The sequence below is a fragment of the Aquarana catesbeiana genome, linkage group LG05, assembly GCF_042186555.1.
Source record: "Aquarana catesbeiana isolate 2022-GZ linkage group LG05, ASM4218655v1, whole genome shotgun sequence".
In the NCBI taxonomy this organism is placed as follows: domain Eukaryota; kingdom Metazoa; phylum Chordata; class Amphibia; order Anura; family Ranidae; genus Aquarana; species Aquarana catesbeiana.
This window is the reverse complement of record NC_133328.1, coordinates 324,025,232-324,051,596: the sequence shown is the minus strand read 5'-3', so window position 1 is coordinate 324,051,596 and position 26,365 is coordinate 324,025,232. Positions and strand designations below refer to the sequence as shown.

The window sequence follows — 26,365 nt, the reverse complement described above, 5'->3', positions numbered from 1 at the left end:
TTGCAATGGTTTGTTTAGCTGCAGTGGTGATAAAGAGTAAGAGTTTAAACTGACGTGTTAGAGCCAGTGGTTTGTTATTTAAGAGCACTACTGTTGGGTCTGGTGGCAAGGAAGTATCAAACAGGGTTGAAAGGATTCCGACCACAGCAGACCAAAAGGTTCAGTCTTGGAAGGTCAGGGATTCCTTGTTGTGGAATGCTGCCATTAGCTGTTCTTTGATGAAGAAGTAATGCAATTTTATGACTATGTCCCTTGGGGGACCATCTTCTGGACATGGAGGCAGGGATCTGTGGATCCTGTCCATATCCATACGCTCGATGGGCATCGATGGGACAAGTTCCTGGAAGAGAGCTGTTATGGTAGATTGGAGGTCCACTGCAGTCTCAGGGATCCCTCGGACATGGAGGTTTGATCTCCTGGCCCTATTTTCAAAATTCTCAAGACGAATTTGAAGGGTTGAGTTTTCTTCATGAAGGGCCTCCATCTCTTCCTCTTGGTTACTAGTGGTGACATCTAACTTATCCACCCATTGTTTTAGGACAGAGGTATGGCGACCCACCTCACAGATCTAATGTGTGAGCTTATCTGTAATGGCGTCTGAGGTATTTTTCAAGGACTTGTTGAGCATCTGCTCAAACTTGTGCAGGTCAGACTGGGGTGTGTCACCCTGTAGGGCTATGGGGGTCATCCCGAATTCTGAGTCTGACTCCAGGATGGCTGCTTCGGTGTGTGAGGTATGCGCAGCATTTTCAGTTTAGGCTTTGTGCAGCTGTACACCATCACGGGTTGCTCCAGTGTGTCGCGGCTACGAGCTGGGTCAGCAGACAGGGTTGTAGCAGGGTGAGACTCGCTGTAGCGTGATTGTCGGATCCCGGTAGGTGCGGAGCTCTAAGCAAGCATGTCTTGCTCAGGCGGCTTTGCACATGCGCCCTCAATTTTTTTTTTTTTTAACTCAGGAAAGCAACAAGAAATATGATATGAGCCATGGTGCCCAAACTTTGGAAAACAAATGTAAGGCTGTACATTCAGCTCAATCCACCTTATTCTGCTCCTGCTCTCAAACCCTGGGTTTACAGGTCGACTACTAAGAGTGAGTGAATATATTTGATTTGCCTATTAGAGGGTTTAATCCAAGAAGGGCTCTCAAATCTATATGGACTAAATTTCTTTCAACTTTTATCCATATTTTATCTTTCTTCTATGTGAACTAGTCTATTAAATGAAAGATTAGCCCAAGATAGAAGTAGTTTTTCATATTCAACTTGACTTGTTATATAATGTAGAAAATGTTTTTACCATTCATCCAAATAGTTTCACAGTTCTTCTGAGCTAATGTGAACCCATGTAAAAAGTGATCAGCAGTTTGACCTTGTATACTTCACCACTGCCTGTCAAAGTATTATTCACAAGTGGACCACTGTACTCTCTAGTAGTCTGTGTTAATTGTAAACCCCCAGATCCTATTCTATATTTACAGTATATCTTTATCAGAACATTTACTAAAGAGCATTTACTAATATATAAACAATATTAACATAAAAACTAGCTTTGTGTTGTAATGTTTGGGGTTGTGCTGAATAAAATGGACCTAGGAGTTTTATCAAAGTTTAGTTTATAGTTTCATGTACACCATCTTGTGAGGTTTTTCTATTGATTCAGGCAGCTCACAAATTAAGGGGATGCTCTTGAGTGGAGGCTCCTTGTTGAGACCTATGTAGCAGTGTGTAATGCCCCATACACACGGTCGGACATTGATCAGACATTCTGACAACAAAATCCATGGATTTTTTCCAACTGATGTTGGCTCAAACTTGTTTTGCATACACATGATCGCACAAAGGTGTCGGAATTTCCAAATGCCAAGAACGCGGTCACGTACACCACGTACGACAAGACTATGGAAGGGCAGTTCAGAACCAAGTGCCGCACCCTTTGGGCTCCTTTTGCTAATCTCGTGTTAGTAAAAGTTTGGTGAGAGACGATTCGCGCCTTTTCAGACTCGTGGTTTTCAGATCCTATTTCTGTTGTTAAGTTTGTGCTTGTGGGTTTGTATCTGGTCTTCAGTGCGTGCAGCGAGTTACCCTTGACTCTGTCATTATGTTCTTGTTCATTCGTTACTGATTTTCAGGTCACTCTTCACAGGCCTTTCTGTTCTTCAGTGCATTCTGTTATTTCGTTCTGACCAGCCGACCGTTTTCTAGCCATGTTGCATATACGTACTCCTCGTAGAGTTCGTGCTGTGCGGGGGCTTGGTGTTGGGGTCCTTACTTTGACACAAGCCCGGTCCATGAACAGGGTGGGGAGGAGTTCATGGACCAAGAATTGGTTGCTCCAGCGTGACCAGTTCTGTCACATGCCTTTTCTCCGTGAGATCCATGAGAATAATCCTGATGATTTCAGGAACTTTCTCCGGATGACGGACCCCGTATTTCACCGTTTGTTGGCTTTGCTGACCCCCTATATCAGAAGGCAGGATACCTGCATGAGGCAAGCCATCACTCCGGAGCAGAGGCTAGTCACCACCCTGCGGTACTTGGCGATGGGGAGAAGCCTGCAGGACCTCAAGTTCTCGACAGGCATCTTCCCCCAGGCTCTGGGGAACATTATCCCAGAGACCTGTTCTGCCATCATCCAGGTCCTGCAGAAAGAGTATGTTAAGGTAAGATTTTTATCCTTTAACATCACATTTTATTGTATTTGATGTTTGATAATATATGGTATTTCTTTCCTCATTCCCTAATTATCATGATTGTAATATGCTGTGAATGTCCCCTTTGTTCTCATTCATGCTGGATTTTTATGTATTTTTTTTTTGTCCTTCATACATATTTGCCTTCACTTACCTCCCCAGCATGCTCTCCTGGCCCTATATCCACCTCGTGTAGTCACTTAACAATGTATTTTGTCAGCCCCATAGTAGTGCTTTACCCTAAACAACCCCTAAAATGTGTAAAATTGTGATGTGTGCTTTAAATTCAGGCAGAGTGCCAGAGGCTTGTTTTTTTGGGTCCCAAAATCATTTGGAACCCCCCCAACTGCTAACTCAGCTGATACCAATCCTCTATCTGCTGACTTTGCCAAACCCATACAAACTATACCCACCTCTTTTGTGATCAGATGTATGGATGAATTCCCCAAAGCATGTAGTGCAAGTGCCTGCCTGAATACTTTCAAATGGTACTGTTTAAAGTTTTTGTATCCTATTATTATCTTGATAGGTAATAGCAGAATGTAAAAATGTGCTAAAATGTGTACAGTGTGTATTTATATCTTTTTATTATGACACTTCTTACCTGTCCAGTGGGCTGCCAATAGTGTAAGCAAGGAGGAGCTGACCAAAGTAATACACATTATTTATGCATTCATCTCTCAATGAAGTGGAGAGGGTTACCTGTCCAAAAACATATCCCCCCCATAAAATTTCAAAAATGGCCCATGAGGGGGGGAGGAATCTGATAGGTGGACCTTATACCTTTGTCTTTAAATAGTCCCTAAAATAAATGTTATACTGATGTTGGCCAAGAATGTTTGTGTCTAATCTGCTTTCCATATTTACGTGCAAAATTATTAATTTTTTATTCTTGTTTGACTCCACAGTTTCCTTCCAACCCACAGGAATGGCAGACTGTGGCCTCCCACTTTGCCCAGCGGTGGGACTTTCCTAACTGTGGAGGGGCAATTGATGGGAAATACATCCACATCGTCCCACCACCCAACTCGGGGACATACTATTACAACTACAAGGGGTTCAATAGTATTGTGATGTTGGCGGTGGTGTCGGCTACTTATGAGTTCCTGTATGTGAATGTGGAGAAGAATGGCCGGATGTCAGATGGTGCCCAGACGGAGTTCTACAGGCGTTTCCAGAATGGCAGCTTGGGCTTTACACCTACAGAAGACAATGCGGAAGGACTCCCATTCGTCTTCATTGCGGATGAAGCGTTTGCGCTGGGGGACCATCTTATACAGCCATTCCCTATGAGGACCCTCACCCCGGACCAGAGGATTTTTAATTACCGGCTGGCCAGAGCCAGAAGAGTGGCGGAGAACACGTTTGGAATAATGGCCAGCTGGTTCCACCTATTTCTTACACCCATACACATGGCGGAGTATAAACTGAATCACATCATCCTGGCTTGCTGTGTTCTCCACAAATTTTTAAGGAGAAATTCTGTGAACTATGCTGGCTCAGTTGGGCCTGAAGCCAGAGTTATCAATTTATGATTCATCCCGGATGATCTCTACCTCACTCGGATCTTTCACAAAGAGGCCTCGTCCCCTCCAGGGGACATTTACCCAATTGTCCCATGTCTCAAGCCTTCATTTCAACACCCCAGCGGTCCTACGCACCCAGTTCCCTAAGATCTACCGCCGTTATTATCACTTCCCCACACCTCATGGGTGATTAAAGGTTCAGCTCATCGATCCCCACAAGAACGACCTCCTCGGATCGTAACATCACATCCCCATCGTCCACTCTGGAACCCCCAACGTTAGTAGGACGTTTCAGCCCTTCCCCACTACTTTATACCCTCACTGCGGACTGGCTAAGCCCACAACAGGAATTGGACATCTCATATCCCCTTTCATCTTCCCCTCCACAGAGGATTCCATGACGTCCACAAGGAAGACTCTTTCTGCACCATAGGCCAGCGCGGCTCCTAGTTAAAAACATCTCAGTTTTTTCAGAACTTAAAACTATTATGTTTTCCTTTTGCATCTTTTTATTTTTTTCACAGCCTATTAATGTATGCAAGATTTCAAGGGTGGCTTGGGCTGCGGTAGCTGCCCTGCGACTTCTTCCATCCAACGAAAATGGAATTCCCATTCTCGTTTGATGGACTGGTGGTCCACCTTCAGGACCACCTAATTTTGTTATTGGAGCACGGAAAGGGGAATACCTTCTCCCCTCTCCGTCTCCGGCCTACTATAGGTCATTATGTTCGTATTCTCTTTCTTCTTCTGCCTCTTTGTTTTAACCCATCTGTGCTTTTCTCTCCCCCCCCCCGCCAGGGTTGATGGATCGTCTGCAGCACCTTCTCATCCAGCATCTCCAGGTCCCGAGCTTCACTTTTCACTCGCCTTCTACCCATCCCTCATCAATATGGTCAGGGTAAGTGATCTACCATCAGAAGCACATTCATTACTCATAAATCATGCCTAACACCACTCTATCCTCCTCCCAGATAAAAATTATTTCTCATAATGTCCAGAGCCTCAACTCCCCAATCAAAAGGAGGAAAATCTTCCAATCATACCATAAACAAAGGGCATCAATAGTAATGCTCCAGGAAACACATTTTCCCTCTCGCTTTTCCCCCTCATTCCTACATGCGCGCTTCCCCTCGTTTTATTTAGCAAACGCTGAGGATAAGACCAGGGGTGTTGCGATTCTATTTGCTAAAGACTGTCAATTTAAAGTAAGTCGGACCCATAGTGACCCTGAAGGCAGGTACTTACTAGTGAAAGGTCAGATCGCAGACCAAACTTTTTCTCTTATATCCTATTATGCTCCGAATAAGGGACAGAATGCATTCTTCACCTCGCTTTTCCAGACACTAGGACCCCTCTTGGAAGGAACGGTAATATTTGGAGGAGACTCGAATGTCGCCTTCGATCAGAGCCTTGATAAATCTAAACCCCCAGCTAAACAGCTGTCTAGGCCAACTAAAATCAGCTCTAAAATTGCTAAACTAATTCACCAACAGGGTCTCACAGATATCTGGAGAGAACTCAATCCCACATCAAGGGACTACTCCCATTTCTCAATACCCCATCAGGTTTACTCCAGAATCGACCATATTCTAATCTCCTCCATACACATTCCCGCTGCTATCTCAGCTAAAATTAAGGATACTCCCCTCTCTGACCACTCGATGGTCTCTCTATCCATCCAAGGCCTGCTCCTCAAACCCTCGTCTCCCATTTGGCGCATTAAAGAACACATCATTAAAGATCCCATTCAGATCTCGGTACTAACCAAGACACTAAAAGAGTATTTTACCCTGAACAAGGTGGATGACATCTCGGCTGAGACCCTCTGGGCAGCCCACAAAGCCGTGATACGAGGCAAACTTATCCAAATCTCCTCCCAACTTAAAAAGGAGAGAACCATGGACATCTCAAAACTGGAGAGAGATTTTCTCCTCCTGCGCAAAAATCACAAAGCTAACCCGTCCTTGGTTCAAGTCGACCAGCTTGACACTGCTCGGATTAAACTAAACCTGGCGCTCACGGTTAAAGCTGAGAGTTCTCTGCGTTGGAATGGTGTGAAATTCTACCTGAATCAGGACAAAATGAGCACGATGCTGGCTTCCAAGTTATCCCCTAGGACCCGTCTCTTCGCTCTCCCCAAATTAAAACAACAGGATGGGTCGACTTCTCAAAATCCCCATCGAATCTTGGATTCTTTCCAATCCTTTTACTCACAACTGTATAGAGCAAATGACTTCCACGATACACGAGCTATAGAAGCATTCTTAGAGCATCTGCCTATCCCCACTATACATAAGTCCCACAAAGAAATTATGGAAGCACATATCACAGTAGAGGAAACTTTAGAGGTCATTAAAAATCTGAAAGGGGGTTCGGCCCCAGGCCCAGATGGTCTTTCCAATCTTTATTACAAGACCTTTGCCGAGACTTTAGCGCCACACTTAACTAAAATGTTCAACTCCAAACGAAAGGGAGATCCCATGGACTCCCAGATGAATGCAGCCTTCATTACTGTTATCCCTAAACCCGACAAAAATCCGGATCAGGTAGAAAATTACAGACCAATTTCACTAATAAATAACGATTTAAAAATCCTGACAAAAATTTACGCCAATAGACTAAATACATTTGTCAACTCTTATATCCACAAGGATCAGGTGGGTTTTATCCCCGGCAGACAGGATCCAGACCAGGTCAGAAGGGCCATAGACATAGCTTCAATTTTGCATTCGGGATGGGATGGAGGCCCAAATCAGGAGGGTCTCTTCCTTTCCCTAGATCTTCAAAAGGCCTTTGATTCTGTGACTTGGCCCTTCATATTCGCTTCCCTTAAATTCTGGGGGTTCGGTGAACACTTCATAGGAATCCTCAAATCACTTTACTCAGAACCGGAAGCGAAAGTTAAATTACAGGGCTTTCTCTCATCCCCAATCAAAATTGCCAGGGGCACAAGACAGGGCTGTCCCCTTTCCCCCCTCGTGTTCGCTTTAACAATAGAAACACTAGCCATAGCAATCAGGTCAGACCCAAACATTAAAGGTGTCAACTGTGGCCTGAATACCCATAAATGCGCCCTCTTCGCAGACGATCTTCTTCTATTCATCACCTCTCCAATTACCTCCCTACCCAACATTAACAAACTGCTTCAGACATTTGGCGATGTCTCAGGCCTTCGAGTCAACATGGCCAAATCACAGGCAATAAACATCTCCCTCAATCCAGCCTTAGCTGAGAGATTAAAACTAGCCTTTAATTTTAATTGGAGGGATACCTCAATTTGATACCTAGGTATAAACCTTACACCCAGAATAGACTCCCTCTATCAAGCCAATTTTCCCCCCATGTATCGTAAATTGGAAGAAGACATACGAATATGGTCATCCCACAAATTATCGTGGCTGAGGAGAATCCATGCCATCAAAATGACCTTATTTCCCAGAATTCTGTACCTATTTAGAGCCCTACAGATCGCGATTAACAGAAATCACCTTAAGATCTTTCAGGGGAAGATTATAAAATTTATCTGGGGGGGGAAGTATATAGGTTCACTAGAAACACCCTTTATGCCCCGAAATCTAAGGGAGGGCTGGGCCTCCCTGAACTATTCAAGTACTATCAAGCAGCTAGACTTGCCCAACTCTCCACCATATATTTCAGGGGTGAAAAACCCGACTGGATACAAATAGAACGCCAAGCGGTTCCTACCCACACACTAGACTTTCTACTCTGGACTCCCAGTAAATCTAGACCTCCCATCTTGGCACCCACACTTTCACACTCCTTCAAACTCTGGGATAACCTGATCCAGCTTCCCGCTTTAACCTCACAGCTTCGCCCTCTATCACACATATTCCACAATTCCCTTTTCAAGCCGGGGTTAGACATCAAATCCTTTCAGTGGTGGCTTGATAAGGGGATGTACCGTATTGGACATTACCTCGTCGCCTCCGGACCAATCTCCATGAAACGCTGTATTGAAAAACTAGAGCTCCCCGACTCCGAAAAATTTAGATTTCTTCAAATCTCCCATTTTCTTCACACTATCTGGAAAGACAAATCAATTCCCCCAGAGTGCACACCTTATGAACAATGGTGTGGACAAGCAACAGAGCAAAAAGGAGGCATATCCCTGATATACGAAGCTCTTTCAACTCCCCCATCCAAACTTACATACATGACAGAATGGGAGAGAGACATGGGCGAGTCTTGGGACCTGGAGATCTGGAATAGAATGAGCACAAGAGCCTACAAAGGTATAGTTAATGTTGCATTAATTGAAGCAAATATGAAAGTTCTTACAAGATGGTATCTGGTTCCTTCCAAACTTGCACAGATGTTTCCTTCCTCGTCTCCCTTATGTTTCAGAAAATGCCAAGCCCAGGGCTCCATGATACATATTTGGTGGGAATGCCCGAAAATCAGGGGGTTCTGGAACAGGATCTTTTACCTGATCAGAAAAATTACAGACACTCCCATCCCTAAATCCCCCCAGATAGCTCTCTTAAATGGTCTTATCCCCAAAATTCCCAAAACAACTGTTAAACTTATTTCTTTCATTCTGATAGGCGCCAAGCTCTCCATAGCAAAGGCTTGGAAACAACCAGGAGTCTCTCTGGTGGCTGCCAAGAGAAAGATTTCGTGGATCATGTCCCAGGAAAAATTAGTCAGTGTCTTAGCGGACTCAAATAAAGCATTTTTGGCTGTCTGGGAACCCTGGGTGAGGCATGTAGGCATCTCTCTCTTACCGGGAGTTGAAGCATGATATGATACTACTGTTTCACTGAAGTCTGTCAACCCACCCCTCCCCCCATCCTTCTTCCCCTCCCGTCTTCCTTTCCACCTTTTTTTCTTTCTTTCTTCTTATTTTCAGGAAGTTGTTAGTATATAATAACAGAAAGTATTTGGTTCCAAATGGTTTGCTTCAGTTTACTTCGTACTTGACTGCGATTAGTTGGTCTCTCGACTCTTTTTCCGCGGGTTAACCCCCTAGCTTTTGGCACCCCTGGTTCCATTGGCTTTTGGCCATGGAGGGCTTGGGAAGGCCCCCTCACGCAGTCTGGGACCTTTACTCTCCCGGAAGGCGCGATGGGCCTTAACAGGTTAATTACACACCTTATGGTTAACTACAGCTGTTCGACGGTGCTCGACACAGTTTGTTCCCGTTGAGGGTGTCGAGCCTACTTTCAGTACCAGGTGTCTCCTTATAATGTCTGAGGGCTCTTCTCTCTGTTTTTATGAATAAGCAAAGGTTTATTGTTAATCTCTCTGTTATTGTTCATTTTATGAGTATTGTCACAGAGGTGGGCTGTGTCCCTCCAGCAATTCCGCTCTATGAAGTGTATTGTACAGCTCTTCAATAAAACTTCTTTATATAAAAAAAAAAAAAAATATTTATAGGTGACATTAATAAAAGTAGAAATGTCCATTTAACGTAAAACAGGCATGTTTAAAACCAACAAGAAATACACAAATCTGGATCTTACAAAGTTCAACTTTTGTAGAAAGTGAAGGCAATATCAGACATGAGTATTTATAAACTGTGTTTGATATTGCGTTCAACAGATGGGGTGAAGTCACCCCTGGATTTTTCTCCCCTATGTAAAAAAAAAATAGGTATACTTAGCACACAGGTATTTGATGGCAGAAATAGGAATATGAAACATTGCTTGGAAGTGGGGTACAATTGTCTGTTTTGGCAGAGTTCCAAGATGAAGAAATATTGTTTTCCTTTGTCAAGCTTGAACTTACCTGTTTTGTACAAGCTTCACAGATGGAGACACCCTTATAGTATTCACTGGAGCACCTGTGTGGGACCCCCTAATAAAAAGGGTGTTCTGGTGTCCCACACTAGTGCTCCAGCGTCCAGATGTGTAAACAGCTGCTGAGTGTCCTCTCCTTACACAGAATCTAGTTTGCATTACATTCTAGTTACAAACCCATCTAGACAACTAAATTATTTTAAGAGAAGTAGGCTAGCATAAATGTATTGAAATGCATCTGGCCAAAACATGGTGTTTTCTAGGGCGAACGAACAATGTTTCCTACAAACGAATAATGTGTCCATGAACATGAAAGTTGCCATTTTAAACTGTACAACAGTAAAGAAAAGCACATGGAGCAGCACAAACGTTATAAAAATAAAGAATAGGAACACAGGTCAACTACTTACTTTTTTTGCAGCACTCTCCTGATCCTTCTGTACTGCTCGTGCTCCCTTAATTTGAGGTCCGACCATCGCTTCCTGAGTTGATCCTTGGATCGCCGTACCCCAAAATTCTTCTGCAGACTCTTGACTACTTTCGCCATGATCTTGGCCTTTCTAACATTGGGGTTGGGGTAAGGTCCATACTTCCCGTCATAGTCGGCCCTCTTCAGTATGTCGACCATCTCCAACATCTCCCCAAAGGACATATTTGAGGCCTTAAATCGTCTCCTCCGGGATCGGGACGTTTCTGGCTCCGGGCTTTCCTCCTCCTCTTTGGTGTAATTATCACGCACCTGCTGTGTCTCCGCCATCTGCTCTTCCCCACTGTGCCGAATGAAAAGGGGCGGGGAATAGACTAGAAAGAACGTCAAGGGCAGGCGGAGTTTCACGCATGTGCAGTGTATATAAAGCGTAACAAGCGTGCATAGTACGTACGATCTGTGAGCGGAGGAAGGAGTATCGGAAGCGCTGATCGTGTTAACGAAGGTAACGCTTAAACTTGGGCCTATATTGCTTAGAAATTGAGGCCTATATTGGGACAAGATTAGGAGAGTTTAGCCTGACATTAAGGTTTGTCTTGTGTTGTGTCTTGCAGAGAAAATGGATATATTGAAGGATCAGGACTTCATCTCCATATTCATAGATATGTTTAGGGAGCTGCCCTGTCTGTGGCAGGTAAACCACCCACATTATAAGAATCAAACAAAGAGGAAGGCAGCACTGGATAAATTGCTGGAATTTGTGAAGCCGGTGATCCCCACGGCAGACATCACCTATTTGAAGGCCCTAATTGGTGGCATGAGGAGTACATATGTAAGGGAGCACAAGAAGGTCCAGGATTCCCTGAGATCAGGAGCTGCAGATGACATTTATCTCCCCAGGCTGTGGTACTATGACAGAATATGAAAATGTATATCAGCGCACATATGACACAAAAAACTGGAAGCAGCTGAACACCAGGGTCAAACGATCAAATCCCTCCAAACAAATAAATCAAAAGATGCAGCGCTAAAATCAATAAGACAACCATAGAGAATATGTAAAATGCTATATCCCTGGGGGGAAGAAAATAATGATGTGATGAACAGCACAAAGAGTGTCCAAATACAAAATGTCCAAGTGTGAAGACATGAATCCACCAGGCAAATGTGATGATCACAGCAAAATAGTGTGGCTGATAGTAGAACCCTTCACCATGAACCAAATGGCCTCTCACCTGGTCACAAAGATAAAACAAGCAATCTCATGTGGGTCAGCAGATAAATGGCAAAGGTCCTAAGGCAAGGGACTCCTCCAGATAACCAGGTAGCAGGTAGGTGTCGTTTTCATGAAATCACAAAGGATACCTTCATAGTGCTCTCCGTATAAAACAGTTTATTAAAGAAAGTGAAATAAAACTTACATAACAGGCACTTCACAAGTGCCAGGACGCTGACATGGAAACACAGCAGAGTGTGTACGAGCGGTGGAGCATGCGCAGTAGCCGCGGATGACGTCACGATGTCACGTTCTGGACGTGTTGCGTCCCAGTGGGCGGGGACTTCCTCAGCAGATGTCGTGACTACGTGGGCACCCGCGCTATAAAGAGGTGAGTTGTTATGGCAACACCAAAACAACTTCGAATGACGTGTATCAGATGTGGGCCGGCTCCGGAAGTGTCTCCACACACATCATTCGGAGCAAATAAAGCCCAGTCTGATATTAAAGGCTCAAAACTGCACATGATATAAGATTAAAAATATGTAAAAAATATATATAATCAGATATTAAGAATACATATATGATCTGGTGTTGACACAAGACACGCATAAAGTGTAATCTTGACAGAACAGTGACAAACACCTAGGTCACAAAAATAAATGATTATTAAAATGATTGTAAAAAATGCATAATAAATACCCGTCATCCGCGACCACCGACTGACTAATTATGTTGGTGAGCAGTCGGTGGTCGCGGATGATGGGTATTTATTATGCATTTTTTACAATCATTTTAATAATCATTTATTTTTGTGACCTAGGTGTTTGTCACTGTTCTGTCAAGATTACACTTTATGCGTGTCTTGTGTCAACACCAGATCATATATGTATTCTTAATATCTGATTATATATATTTTTTACATATTTTTAATCTTATATCATGTGCAGTTTTGAGCCTTTAATATCAGACTGGGCTTTATTTGCTCCGAATGATGTGTGTGGAGACACTTCTGGAGCCGGCCCACATCTGATACACGTCATTCGAAGTTGTTTTGGTGTTGCCATAACAACTCACCTCTTTATAGCGCGGGTGCCCACGTAGTCACGACATCTGCTGAGGAAGTCCCCGCCCACTGGGACGCAACGCGTCCAGAACGTGACGTTGTGACGTCATCCGCGGCTACTGCGCATGCTCCACCGCTCGTACACACTCTGCTGTGTTTCCATGTCAGCGTCCTGGCACTTGTGAAGTGCCTGTTATGTAAGTTTTATTTCACTTTCTTTAATAAACTGTTTTATACGGAGAGCACTATGAAGGTATCCTTTGTGATTTCATGAAAACGACACCTACCTGCTACCTGGTTATCTGGAGGAGTCCCTTGCCTTAGGACCTTTGCCATTTATCTGCTGACCCACATGAGATTGCTTGTTTTATCTTTGTGACCAGGTGAGAGGCCATTTGGTTCATGGTGAAGGGTTCTACTATCAGCCACACTATTTTGCTGTGATCATCACATTTGCCTGGTGGATTCATGTCTTCACACTTGGACATTTTGTATTTGGACACTCTTTGTGCTGTTCATCACATCATTATTTTCTTCCCCCCAGGGATATAGCATTTTACATATTCTCTATGGTTGTCTTATTGATTTTAGCGCTGCATCTTTTGTGGTACTATGACAGACTGCATTTTCTGGCAGGTCAGACTGAACCCAGGCCAGCACTCTCCAGTCTTCCTTCCACGCATCCTTCCACCTCAGCTGAGGCTTCTGACATCCAACTTGGGCCTTCCAGGCAGCAACATGTGGAGGAGCCCAGCTTGAGCCAGGTATAGTATTCTTCTAAATATTTCTGTTGGTCAAATTAATGATGTTAAATCTATGTTAGTTTGGAGTACTAATTAATGATTGTGATTGATGAACCAAAAACTAAAATGATGTCCCTTTTTCATACACAGGAAAGTCTAAGTCTCAACCAGGAGGTGGCCGGGCCCAGTAGCCTGCCCGATACCCAGGTCCCTCCCCTCCGCCTTCAAAGAAAAAGTGGCAGGAAGAGGAGTAACCTGGAGGAGGCTGCAATTGGCCTATTTTGGAAGGCTACTGAGGCCCTCAGAACACTCCACAGTGTGGAAGAGGACTTTGCTGACCTAACAGCATGCAAAATGATGGAAATGGAGGAGGGCCAATGCCTCTTATGTGAGTTTCTCATTTTAGAAGCACTAAATAAGGGGTTGAGGGGCCAACTCACATGCCAAACCCACATTTGTCAGCTCACCCATGGTCCTCCTCCTCCTCCAGGTCCTCTTCCTCCTCCTCCTCCTCCAGGTCCTACTCCTCCTCCTGCCACACCTCCAACACCACAGCCACAGCCGGGAAGGTAGTGTGTAAGGAAGACCAGAGAGTAATGGCCTGGGTTCAGTCTGGTCTGGCAAAAGATGTAGGCTCTTGTATGACCAAAGCCTGGGGACATACGTGTCATCTGCTGCTGTTCATGATCTCTTGGACTTCTGGACCAGATTGAACTCCCTTAGATAAGGACTCCTCAGGCCACCAATTTTGCCAGTAAATAATTGATGTGTGCCCTGGGGGCCAAAGGCTTCGCCCATTTCTGCTGTTTATCCAGCGTTGCCTCCCTCTTTGTTTGGTTATGACCCCTTAATAAAGGAATTTTTGTTTCAATTATACTCGCCTATGTGTGTTTTCCTTCAAAAAGGACAGTTTGTTTGTGAGGAGGCAGGAAATTTCAAAAATACAATGTGAAATTAACAAGAGACACCAACACCAAGCAACCTCCTTGAGATTAAATAATACAAGATAATAATCGTGTTGTGGTAACTTGACACACAAAACACACCCAAAAATATTCTGGAGTAAGAAAAATTAACCGAAAACACAAGATCAGGCTTTAAAAAAATACAAAAAAACCCCCAAAAAAAAACAAAATTCAAAATTTTTAGTTAGATGTGACAAATAAAAATATATTGAGGAAATCATGAAAAATAATAAAGAAAGGAGTTTGTGAGAAGTCTGTGTGAATATGAGCAGCAAAATTACTTCATTCTTCTAGCATTATAAAGAAGAGAGTGCACTGCAGTAAACCATTTAAAACATTGCAGCATGACGAAAGTGCTATATCCATTCCGAACGCTAATTTTACCAGACCGAGCAGTTCCATCTCAAATTTATTCTGAGCATGCGTGGCACTTTGTGCGTCGGAATTGTCCACACACGGTCGGAATTGACGGGATCGGATTTTGTTGTCGGAAAATTTTATAGAATACTTTCAAACTTTGTGTGTTGGAAATTCCGATGGAAAATGTCCGATGGAGCCCACACACGGTCGGAATTTCCGACAACAAGCTCCGATTGCACATTTTCCTTCGGAAAATCCGACCGTGTGTACAGGGCATTAGAGTGCCTCTGCCTCCAATACTGGGATAAATATAAATTCACATTGAATTCCTAAGATGGCCTTTGTTAATGACATACTGTACATAACCCTTTGAGTTCATTGTCTTTTTTTTTTCTCAAGGGCTTTCAGACAGTCTCCAATTCTAACCACCAACAGATGACAAATAAAAGTTTGGTAATACTACATTGCCAGTGTGAGTCAGGTGTGGGGAATCTATGATGGAGACACAGACATGTACCATTTACTTATTCTGGTGCTTGATTTGTTAGGTGTATAATGTTGTCCAATGCATTTCTCTTCTACATCTACTTTCACAATGGCACAAGCTTTCATTCTTTTGTGGCTGTACTTAATTGAGTTTTTGTCATACCTGCTTGTTTGATATTCATAGGATTGATGGATATGTTAAAGGAGTTGTAAAGGCAGAAGTTTTTTTATCTTAATGCATTCTGTGTGGAGCAGCCTCCCCAGCACCCCCTAATTACTTACCTGAGCCCCATCTTTGTCCAGTGATGTCCACGAGTAAAAGGGGAAAAGACCACCGCGCTGTATAAATGCAAAATATTAACACAATCAGGTATTAAAGTGACAAACAATTGAATGAAGAGCAAAAGCAGCCGCTAATAGGTGAGATACACACACTAAAGACAATCAATAAACAAAGGAAGCAGCGCTGTGAATTAAGTGAATATAAATATGAGTGATTAAATAAATACATTAAGTAAATAATTAAATTAGGAAATAAATATTAAAGTTCATGGTCAAATCATATAAATCAATAACAGTTCTAATCCATGATCAACCATCCAAGAGGTGAGGTAGATAAGGAACCAAAGGCAGGGGTCCCCGTCTGAGGCAGGATTGGAAGTAAGACTGGGTAAATCCTTCACCGCACCACTGTGATATAAATAAATTGCGCGCTTACCAACCGGCAAGCTTAGGGAAGCTTGCGACCTTAACCCGGTCGGGGCCTTTCTTGGGATGGAGACACCACTAAGTCGCTCCTTAGACCGTAAGTAGCCCACTATCCTCCACTCATAGACAGAGCCTGGATGTTAGGGATACTATACTCCTAACCAGGAGTTGTTCTCACAGACAATGCCCCAAAAGAAAAGGAAGAGCAACATAGCGTAATCCTGGTTGGATTTTTATTAAAAGAAATGTAAAAATACACTTACAATGTGTTGAATGCACAAACGCATATAGAGCCGGCTAAACACGAACACCCGTCCTGCAGACGGTAAATACGGCACGTCAGCACGTCAGCACGCCCGACGTACGTTTCGTCACACTCTGACGTCGTCTGGGGCACGGGCGACGCACTGACGTGTCGCACTTATATAACAAACTAACGTAACCAGACCCCGTAATGAGAGTGAAGCCGGAAATCACCTTGCGTTCCACTGAGCAAGGGTGGATGGTATGAAAGCACCATCTTAACTGAGGGATACTGTGTTAGTTCATATACCATTTCAGCAGATGTTGTAAATCCCAATACAAAAGGAAAAAAAAAGGGGGAGGAAACACAGGAAAAAACAGTAATCTCACACATATTGAACTGTGAGAAAAGAAATACCAGATTTAAAAATGGTTGATTGTAAAAAGGACCAGAGTAAAATTAACTGGCCATTTAAAGGGGCCCAACTGAACAATAATAGGGGGCACCCCTTTGAATACAAATTGACCAATAGGATCACATAAAAATAATAAAATTAATTAAAATTATTTTTGACAAACTAGAAGCTTGCCCCAAGGGATAATATCCTAGGTGATATTGCTAGGGGAGAGGAAGGTGATTTCATCCACCATATGTAACTGTACCAATTCATATTACAACATAGGTCATATCATAAACAGTAAAACGTAAAATATTAAATAAACACATATGAAGTGAGCTAGTATGGTAAAGTTGATCCCAAAAATCCTTCAATTTCCATAAAGGGGAGCATGGAATTATGATCTAAGGCATAATGATGGGGCACATACCCCATCAATGGAAACCCAAATTAACACCATTGGGGTATATAGCCAACCGATAAATCATAAATAGATAATATAAGCCAATAGTTAAATGAATAACCATTGGTTCTTTCAGATGTCAGGGGACTCTAGATAAATAATCAATTAATAAATTCAGTAGACTGGAAATGGAGGAATATATTATGAGTTGTCAATAAAGGCATTGGTGTCGGTATCCACGTTGAGCCCATGTGGAACATAACATTTAATTTTATGTATCCAGAGCATCTCAAGTTTTGAGATGCTCCTAATCAGAGAGCTCCCCCTCCAGTGGGGCCGATACCTATCGATCCCCAGAAAGAGGGTTTTAGAGGGATCCTTGTTGTGAGAGGTCAGATAATGTTTTGAAACAGAGTGTTTAGGAAAACCATTTAGGATGTTAGTAATATGTTCATTCAAGCGAACGGAAAGGGGTCGTCTAGTCCTGCCCACATACTGTAACCCACAAGGGCACTGTAGCAGGTAGACCCCCTCCGTTGCACAAGTGATAAAAGGTTTTATGTCATGCTCCTCATGGGTGCTAAAGGAGGTAAATTTAAGGGTTCGTCTAGATGGCGCAGAATTCAACCTACATACCCGACATCTACCACATTTATAATAACCCTTCAGATTATCAAAGAGACCTTGGATACCCCTAACAGGGGGATCAAGAACATTCGGGGCCAATCTGTTCCTAAGGGACGATGCTCTCTTAAAGATCACTTGTGGCTTATCTGGGATAACCCCTCTCAAAACAGGATCATTGCCCAATAGATGCCAATGTTTTTTAAGTAGGCTTTTAATATTGCCGTGTTGTATAGAATAGGTTGTGATAAAAGGAAGAGTAACAGAATTCTCTCTGGGAAGCACCCTCTCACTTAATAGTTGTTTCCTATCAATATCCTTTACACCATCCAAGGTTTGGATTAGAGATTCCCTAGTATACCCTTTTTCCACAAAACGATCTATCAAGATTCCGGCCTGTTGTAGAAACTGAGAGTCATCAGAACAATTGCGTTTGAGTCGCATAAATTGACTCTTAGGTACAGACCGGAGCCATGACCTATGATGGCAGCTACTCAGAGGAATATAAGAGTTACGATCCGTTTTCTTAAAAAACGTAGAGGTCATGAACCGGTCACCTTGTATGGCAATATTCAGGTCCAGAAATTGAACATTGGACTGGCTGGCCTCAAAATTGAGCACAATGCCCCTATTATTTTGATTAAGTTCTTCCATAAAAAGGTCAAGATCACTGCGATTCCCATCCCAAAGGAGGAGGATGTCGTCGACGTACCTAGCCCACAGCTTGAGCTGGGGCCTCTGGCAAACATGGACGACATCCTCCTCCCACGGGGCCATAAACAGGTTCGCAAGACTGGGGGCATACTTAGCCCCCATCGCGACTCCACGGTCCTGTCGGTAGAAGCGTTGGTCAAACCAAAAGTAATTGTGGGACGCGGCATATCTTAGGTGTGCCATGATGAAGTTGATTTGTTCATCATATAAATCTGAGTCCCTTCTTAGGTAATATTCAACCGCATAAAAGCCCAACTCATGGGGAATGATCGTATATAAGGACGTTACGTCCGCCGTAACCATCCACATGGTGGGGGTAGGGGTAAAGTTGGTTAATATGTTAATAGTATGTTTAGAATCCCTAATAAGGGAAGGCATTTTCCCCACCAGGGGTTGTAGAAAAAAATCGATATACCTGCCCACCCGGGACGTAAGGGAATCAATCCCACTCACAATGGGACGCCCCGGGGGGCAGGTGGGATGTTTATGTACTTTCGGCAGATAGTATATAACGGGAGTGCGGGGGGCTTTAGGTATTAGATAAGCCTTTTCCTTTTTATTGAGAATTCCTTGACCGTGCCCACATTCAACCAACTTTTTAAGTTCTCTAAGATAGGGAATTTTAGGATCTGATTCAAGGGGAGTATAGGTCTCTCTATCCCCGAGAATCCTATACATCTCCTGGAAGTAATCTTCTCTATTGAGAACCACAATGCCTCCCCCTTTGTCCGCGGGTCTAATAACTAGCTTCTTATTGTTACAAAGGGAATCAAGACCAGTATGGAGTTCACGATCAAGTTTTGCCCTTTTAATGGGCATCTTATCAAGATCCCTTAACACCACTTCCTTGAAAACTTTGATAGAGGGTGCCAAGGCCCCTGGGGGATTGAATAGGGAGGCATTTGCCAATCCCGAATGCTGGTAATCATTGGAAAACATATTCCTCTCTTGAACAGGGTTAGACAGCATATATCTCTTAATATTGATTTTGCGAATGAATTTATGGATATCCATATAGGTTTCAAACTTGTTTAGTTTCCTAGGTGGTGCGAACTTTAGACCTTTATCCAGTACCAGTTTTTCTTCTTGACTAAGAACCACGGTACTTAGATTAAAAATCCCTGTTCCAGCTAGAGCTTTTTTCTTTTTTGCTCAAATGCGTTTGCCTCCTCGGGTACCTCTCCCTGCTCGGCCAGTCGTTTGGTACCTTGGCCTGGCCTGTGAAAACCCTGGGGATTAGGGCCCAGAGGGCCTGGGTAATAGGACGATCCTGTCATTCCCATAAGCTGACGGTGGACCAGGGGTTCCTCCATCAGCGGGATAGGGGGAGCCAACAGGGTCCACATCTCCCTCTGGTGGACCTGCAAGATCACGTAAAGGGAAGAATCGATTCTGGGTAATACCCCCATACCCAAAATATTCATCAGTAGTGGAACCATCCAATGAATTATTATTTGGAACTCCTGTCACATGGGAATATCTATCACCATGATAAGTAGGATACATCATATTATTGTGAGGAGGAGGACCCCCTGTAGATCTCCCAACGGGGTAATTCCCCATACGAGGTGGAGGACCCCATCTGGAGTTGTACCCTACACCTTGTTGTGGGGTATCCAAAGGGTAGGGACCCCATCCTTGATTGGAGTTTGGCCCCCACTGTGTATTGGACGGATTCCAATAGAAATTAGAATTGTGTTGAGGGGCATTGTGATTCCAACCACCTCTCTTACTTGTGTTAGGTTTGGAAAAACGCTTAGGAGGTCCTGACTGGTAATAAGGGGGTGGTGGTGGACCCCCCCTATTTGAATTGTATTGTCTCTGGGGGGATTGGCGAAAACCATGTGAACTGGTGTCCTTAGTCCTCTGCACATTATTAGGGACAGGTATTCTATCCACATTAGAGTTGGCAGAAGTTGAAACTTCCATGGCAGTGTTGCCTGAGGTGGCATTGTCAGCATTAGCTGTCAGTAATTTCTTTTGCCACTCGAACACAACCCCACCCTGGTAGTCTGCCAAATCTCTGTTGTATTTTTTCTTTTTCTTGTAGGTTTGTTCCCTATCTTCCTTTTCTAATAGATTCATCAATGTTTGTGATTTATCTTTATATTCAGTTGTATCCTGAAGAGGAATACATTTTTCCCGAAGAGTTTTTATCTCTTCGTCCAGCCTAGATAATTTTTGTAACTTTCTATCAATAAGGAATCTGAGGAGCCCAACCCCTGCCTCATTGAAATATTTATACCATTCTTCTAATTGAATATCACCTTTCTGGGGACTAACCTCCCACTGGAGGGGGAGCTCTCTGATTAGGAGCATCTCAAAACTTGAGATGCTCTGGATACATAAAATTAAATGTTATGTTCCACATGGGCTCAACGTGGATACCGACACCAATGCCTTTATTGACAACTCATAATATATTCCTCCATTTCCAGTCTACTGAATTTATTAATTGATTATTTATCTAGAGTCCCGTGACATCTGAAAGAACCAATAGTTATTCATTTAACTATTGGCTTATATTATCTATTTATGATTTATCGGTTGGCTATATACCCCAATGGTGTTAATTTGGGTTTCCATTGATGGGGTATGTGCCCCATCATTATGCCTTAGATCATAATTCCATGCTCCCCTTTATGGAAATTGAAGGATTTTTGGGATCAACCTTACCATACTAGCTCACTTCATATGTGTTTATTTAATATTTTACGTTTTACTGTTTATGATATGACCTATGTTGTAATATGAATTGGTACAGTTACATATGGTGGATGAAATCACCTTCCTCTCCCCTAGCAATATCACCTAGGATATTATCCCTTGGGGCAAGCTTCTAGTTTGTCAAAAATAATTTTAATTAATTTTATTATTTTTATGTGATCCTATTGGTCAATTTGTATTCAAAGGGGTGCCCCCTATTATTGTTCAGTTGGGCCCCTTTAAATGGCCAGTTAATTTTACTCTGGTCCTTTTTAAAATCAACCATTTTTAAATCTGGTATTTCTTTTCTCACACTTCAATATGTGTGAGATTACTGTTTTTTCCTGTGTTTCCTCCCCCTTTTTTTTTCCTTTTGTATTGGGATTTACAACGTCTGCTGAAATGGTATACGAACTAACACAGTATCCCTCAGTTAAGATGGCGCTTTCATACCATTCGCCCTTGCTCAGTGGAGCGCAAGGTGATTTCCGGCTTCGCTCTCATTACGAGGTCTGGTTACGTTAGTTTGTTATATAAGTGCGACACGTCAGTGCGTCGCCCGTGCCCCAGACGACGTCAGAGTGTGACGAAACGTACGTGGGGCGTGCTGACGTGCCATATTTACCGTCTGCAGGACGGGTGTTCGTGTTTAGCCGGCCGGCTCTATATGCGTTTGTGCATTCAACACATTGTAAGTGTATTTTTAAATTTCTTTTAATAAAAATCCAACCAGGATTACGCTATGTTGCTCTTCCTTTTCTTTTGGGGCATTGTCTGTGAGAACAACTCCTGGTTAGGAGTATAGTATCCCTAACATCCAGGCTCTGTCTATGAGTGGAGGATAGTGGGCTACTTACGGTCTAAGGAGCGACTTAGTGGTGTCTCCATCCCAAGAAAGGCCCCGACCGGGTTAAGGTCGCAAGCTTCCCTAAGCTTGCCGGTTGGTAAGCGCGCAATTTATTTATATCACAGTGGTGCAGTGAAGGATTTACCCAGTCTTACTTCCAATCCTGCCTCAGACGGGGTCCCCTGCCTTTGATGTCCACGAGTGTCTTAGCCACCTGGGACTCTCCTCCTGTGAGACACAGCAGTGGCACCATCGGCTCCCGCGGCTGTAAATCTAAGTCAGTTAGCCAATCAGGGGAGAGAGGGTGCCAGGTCAGGGCTCCGTGTTTGAATGGACACACAGAGGGGAACTCAACAGGAGGGAGAGGTCAGGAGCACTGAAGAGGGACCCCCGAGAAGAGGAGGATATGGGCTGCTCTGTGCAAAACCACGACACAGAGGATGTAAGCATAACTTGTTTGTTATTAAAAAAAATTAGACCTTAGTATAACTTTAACTTTGCAAAATGATTCCCCACTTTGCAAGGGAATGTTCAATTAGGTTAGTGAAAATCCCCTTGCAAAATGAGCATGCTCTACTCCTTTGGCAAATAACCCTCCTTGGCTAATTGTAAAAATGTCCAAAACGATTTACATTATAAATTAATTTTCCACATTAGATGGAGCTGGATCTGCTCACCAAAGTGTGTTCAGATGCCTTTTAAATGTAAGTTAAAGTCTGGCTGCCCACTATGATAAATTTTTGAAGCAGAGAAGGCAGTCTAATGAATCATTTTTTTGGCACTGATAATTACATTCAGACAGGAAACTCTCAGAGAGCTGAAGCAAGGATTGATACCTAATATATGTATATGTGGAACTATACAAACTAGAACTGTAAACTCTGCCTCCCCCCATTTCATGCTTTCAAATGTGTTGCCCTTCCCTGTCACATGAAATGAACTTGCTTAGTGCTGTCCAACAGCTAATGTCTCAAGGGCTCATTACCTTTTTGCCAACAGAAGAACACTTTTTCAAGGTTTCTAGTTGAACTTTTTTATAGTTTCCATACCAAATGGAGGAGTCTGGTTCATTGTCAGGTAGGTCAGATAGGTCATTGCCTACCTGCTTCCAGGGATTTTCTGGCTCTATAGTCATACTGAATGCTTACTTCCCATCTCATCAATGGTACTTGCTTTTTGCAGTGGTCAATCAGAATTACCAATTTGTTGCCCTTTCTTTGGCCTTTCCACTACCCCCTGGTTTTCAGTAATTTGTTTGCCCCAGTTCTGGTTCTACTCTGTGATCAGTGGACTTATGTTGTAGGGTACCTGGACAATCTTCTGTAGAAGAACCAGCCCACCCTGCCCCTCTTAGACATTATCCAACAGACAGCACAATCTCTGCAACGCTTTGGTTAGATCCTTAATCTGAGGAAATCGTTGTTGGACCCATCCCACAGATTTGTGTACCCAGGACTGACGTTAAACATGGCCCTACACAGAGTCTTTCTGTCACTGAAAAAAATTCAGTCCCGCCATTTTCATGTCCAAAGCCCTCAGTTTATGCCTGTTTGTGGTATAATGGTTGCCCTTGAGGCAGTGCCATATGCCCAGTTTCACTCCAGACAGTTGCCATTCAACATTAATTCTGCCAGATTATAACTAAAAAATGTGGTCCTTGGATTATCCCTTGTATCTGTCCCCCAAGGCCAGTATCTCCCTAGTGTGGTGGATTTCCAACCCAGCACTGGAGTCAGGAAAAAACTTTCCTTCAAGTACATGGAAGATCCTCACAATGGATGCCAGCCTATGAGCATGGGGATCAGTGCTGGAGGCCCTCTTAGTGAAAAGGATTGTCAGAAAAAAACGTATCTTCCAATCAAATTTCTAGAGCTCAGAGTGATTCAAATTTTGAACAATGGACTTCCTTCTTGCAAGAACACCTGATAAGAATTGGACAATGCATAGTCATGGCCTACATCAACCATCATGTAGGCACCAGAAGTTGTTCCTCCCAAAACTAAGTGGACTCGATCCTCTATTTGTCAGAGCTACACCTTTCATCTTTGTATGTCGCTGAAGTAAAAACCCTATTTTTCTAGTCGTGCATCACAGAACACAGCAGGGTTGATTTACTAAAGGAAAAACTGCCTTTTAACTTTGCAAGTGAATAAAAAACAGCATTTTCCATGCAAATTGCAACTTCCCTTGCAAAATGAACAGTCTTTTCATTTATTTACTTTTATAAATCAACCCCAAACTCTTTAAAGTAGTTGAAAATCTCAGATATGAAATATGAACAAAGCATATCCTTCTATAATGTGTACTTGTCTCAATTAAGAGTACTAAGTGTCTGTCTGCTGCCTCTTTCCTTTGCTGTCAGCATGAATGACTTCTGACAAGTTTTCCTGTCACCAATAGAAAAAAGGTAACAGGGAGCTGCAGCTGATTGACAGCTTCAGCTCTGGTCTTGTGTGCTGTGTGGAGGTGGGTGTGTTCCTTCCCTCCAATCAGCTCTCAGAGCTCTCTTCACTAAGCTCTGCAGAGTATAATTTCAGTTCCCATACCCCTTTTTCTGAAAGTTCAGGCAAGCTTTATAAATGCTGAACTTTGAACTAATGTAGAGAAAAGAAGACTGAAGATAAACAGGTACAACTTAAGTAGGAAAATTTGTTTCATCTCTGTGCATCAACTGAGGCCAGTCACTTCACTGGGTTTTCATGCCTGAAAGTTGTTGAAAGTTTCCTATTCCTGATATTTTAAAAAAGTGCCGCACTAAAAATTTGTAAATGATGAACAGTAAATGATCATAAAAATAAATAACATAAATAGTCCAGAATAATGCAAATAACACTGGATAAAAAGAAAAGCACCATAGTGTTGATAGTAGGTAAATAGTGTATAACACCATGAATTCCTATGCTAAACAAGTGATTAAAAAAGAATAATTGGTGATAGGAATAAAATTAAATATTTATTTTATTTTTTTATTTTATTTATTTCAGGTACCAATCTGTCACGAATTCGCATGCCCACGGTGACTAACTAACCGCGACGTGTGTTCCGTGACCGGGGATATGAGGAACTAAGGGAATAAGGGGGAACTTATACTGCGCATGTAAGACTGGCTGCGGTACTTTCACAGCCTACACTACCTTTGGCCACCACTAGAGGGAGACTCCACTCCAATCCAGCTAGCTGACCACACACAGGCAGATACAAATCTTACATACAATCTGGTGCACTCTAAGGGTTTGGGGAGCAATCTAGCAATTACTACACACTTCTAGGATTCCTCCAGCTATCCTGCAAGCTTGAACCCCGGTGTTAATCACTCTTCCCACTGTCCCCACACCCACACACCAGACACACAATAAACGATAGCCTGCCACCACCCAACAGTTTGTCCGCAGACTGGTCTGCTGAGCCACCACACACACAGATCTCTGTCTGGCAGATCTGTTAGCTTACAATCTGCATGCAATCTGCCAACACACAGTGCAATTGCATACCGATTGGCATGTAATTTAAACTGAGTACTTAGGCACTAAAATACAACAACTTCTCCAGAGATATGAGTCCTAGCTTAGTACACAGAAGTCACTTATTAATTTTATCATTTAATATCCCGAAAGTGGGCAGTGCATATAAGATATACAAAGAAAAAGGATTTACCAAAAAAGATACAAAAAATGCAGAAAGACACACAATTGGCAATTTGCTATGAAAATAAAAAGGGATAAAAACAGAAATAAAAACTTTACCAAGTAAATTTGTTAGTAGAAGCATACTGGAACATGTGGGAACTCCCCAGTTTCGAACTGGCTTCCTGGAAGAACAATGTCCATATCTCAGGCTACCCAATTTATTGGAATATGGATGTGGGGTGGACTTTAGCCCTTGGCCAATCAACCCTGGGGGGTGTTCCTGTCTCAGCCCACAAATGTTTTGTGTTCTGAAATGACCAGAGTCAAATTGGCCCAGAACGGCGCTAATTGCTGGGTCATGGATAGGATTCCCGATAGCAGCGCATCAGTCCGATCGCAACAGTACCAATCACTGCCTGCCTGCCGCAATCAGGCGCCATATAGCGGTTTTGTGTGGTTCTCCAGGATTCCACACCTGCTAAACATACAGAGTTACATGTACACGTAACCCATCAGGTGTACGATCAAAAGGAATTATTTTCATCTCTCTGCCGGTAATATTTTAGCTTTTATGAGAGATAAAAATGGTTCCTTAGATCTCTTGATATTAGTCAAAGCTTACAGACTGTCCGGAGCCTTGTGAATGCCCCCTGCAGATCCGTGTGGCCAAGATGACTAGCAGTTTTCTTTGAGCCCCAGGAAGGTGGCAATCTATGTTTACTCTAATGGGAACTTTTATTGGCATCTAGGTGTCACTTCGATCCTAGAAAAAACTGTCTATGTCCTTTTCAAATGCTAATGAAAGAACATATGTGCATGACTGACATAGAATACTATATTTTTAATAACCCAGAATTAA

The 26,365-nt window shown here is 43.0% G+C and overlaps 1 protein-coding gene across 1 annotated transcript in view; it reads left to right on the top strand.

Moving 5' to 3' along the window:
* The window catches only part of CDH18 (cadherin 18), a 1,382,204-nt gene that overhangs the window by 654,169 nt on the left and 701,670 nt on the right, over positions 1 to 26,365 (top strand). The gene's annotated exons all lie outside the window — the stretch shown is intronic.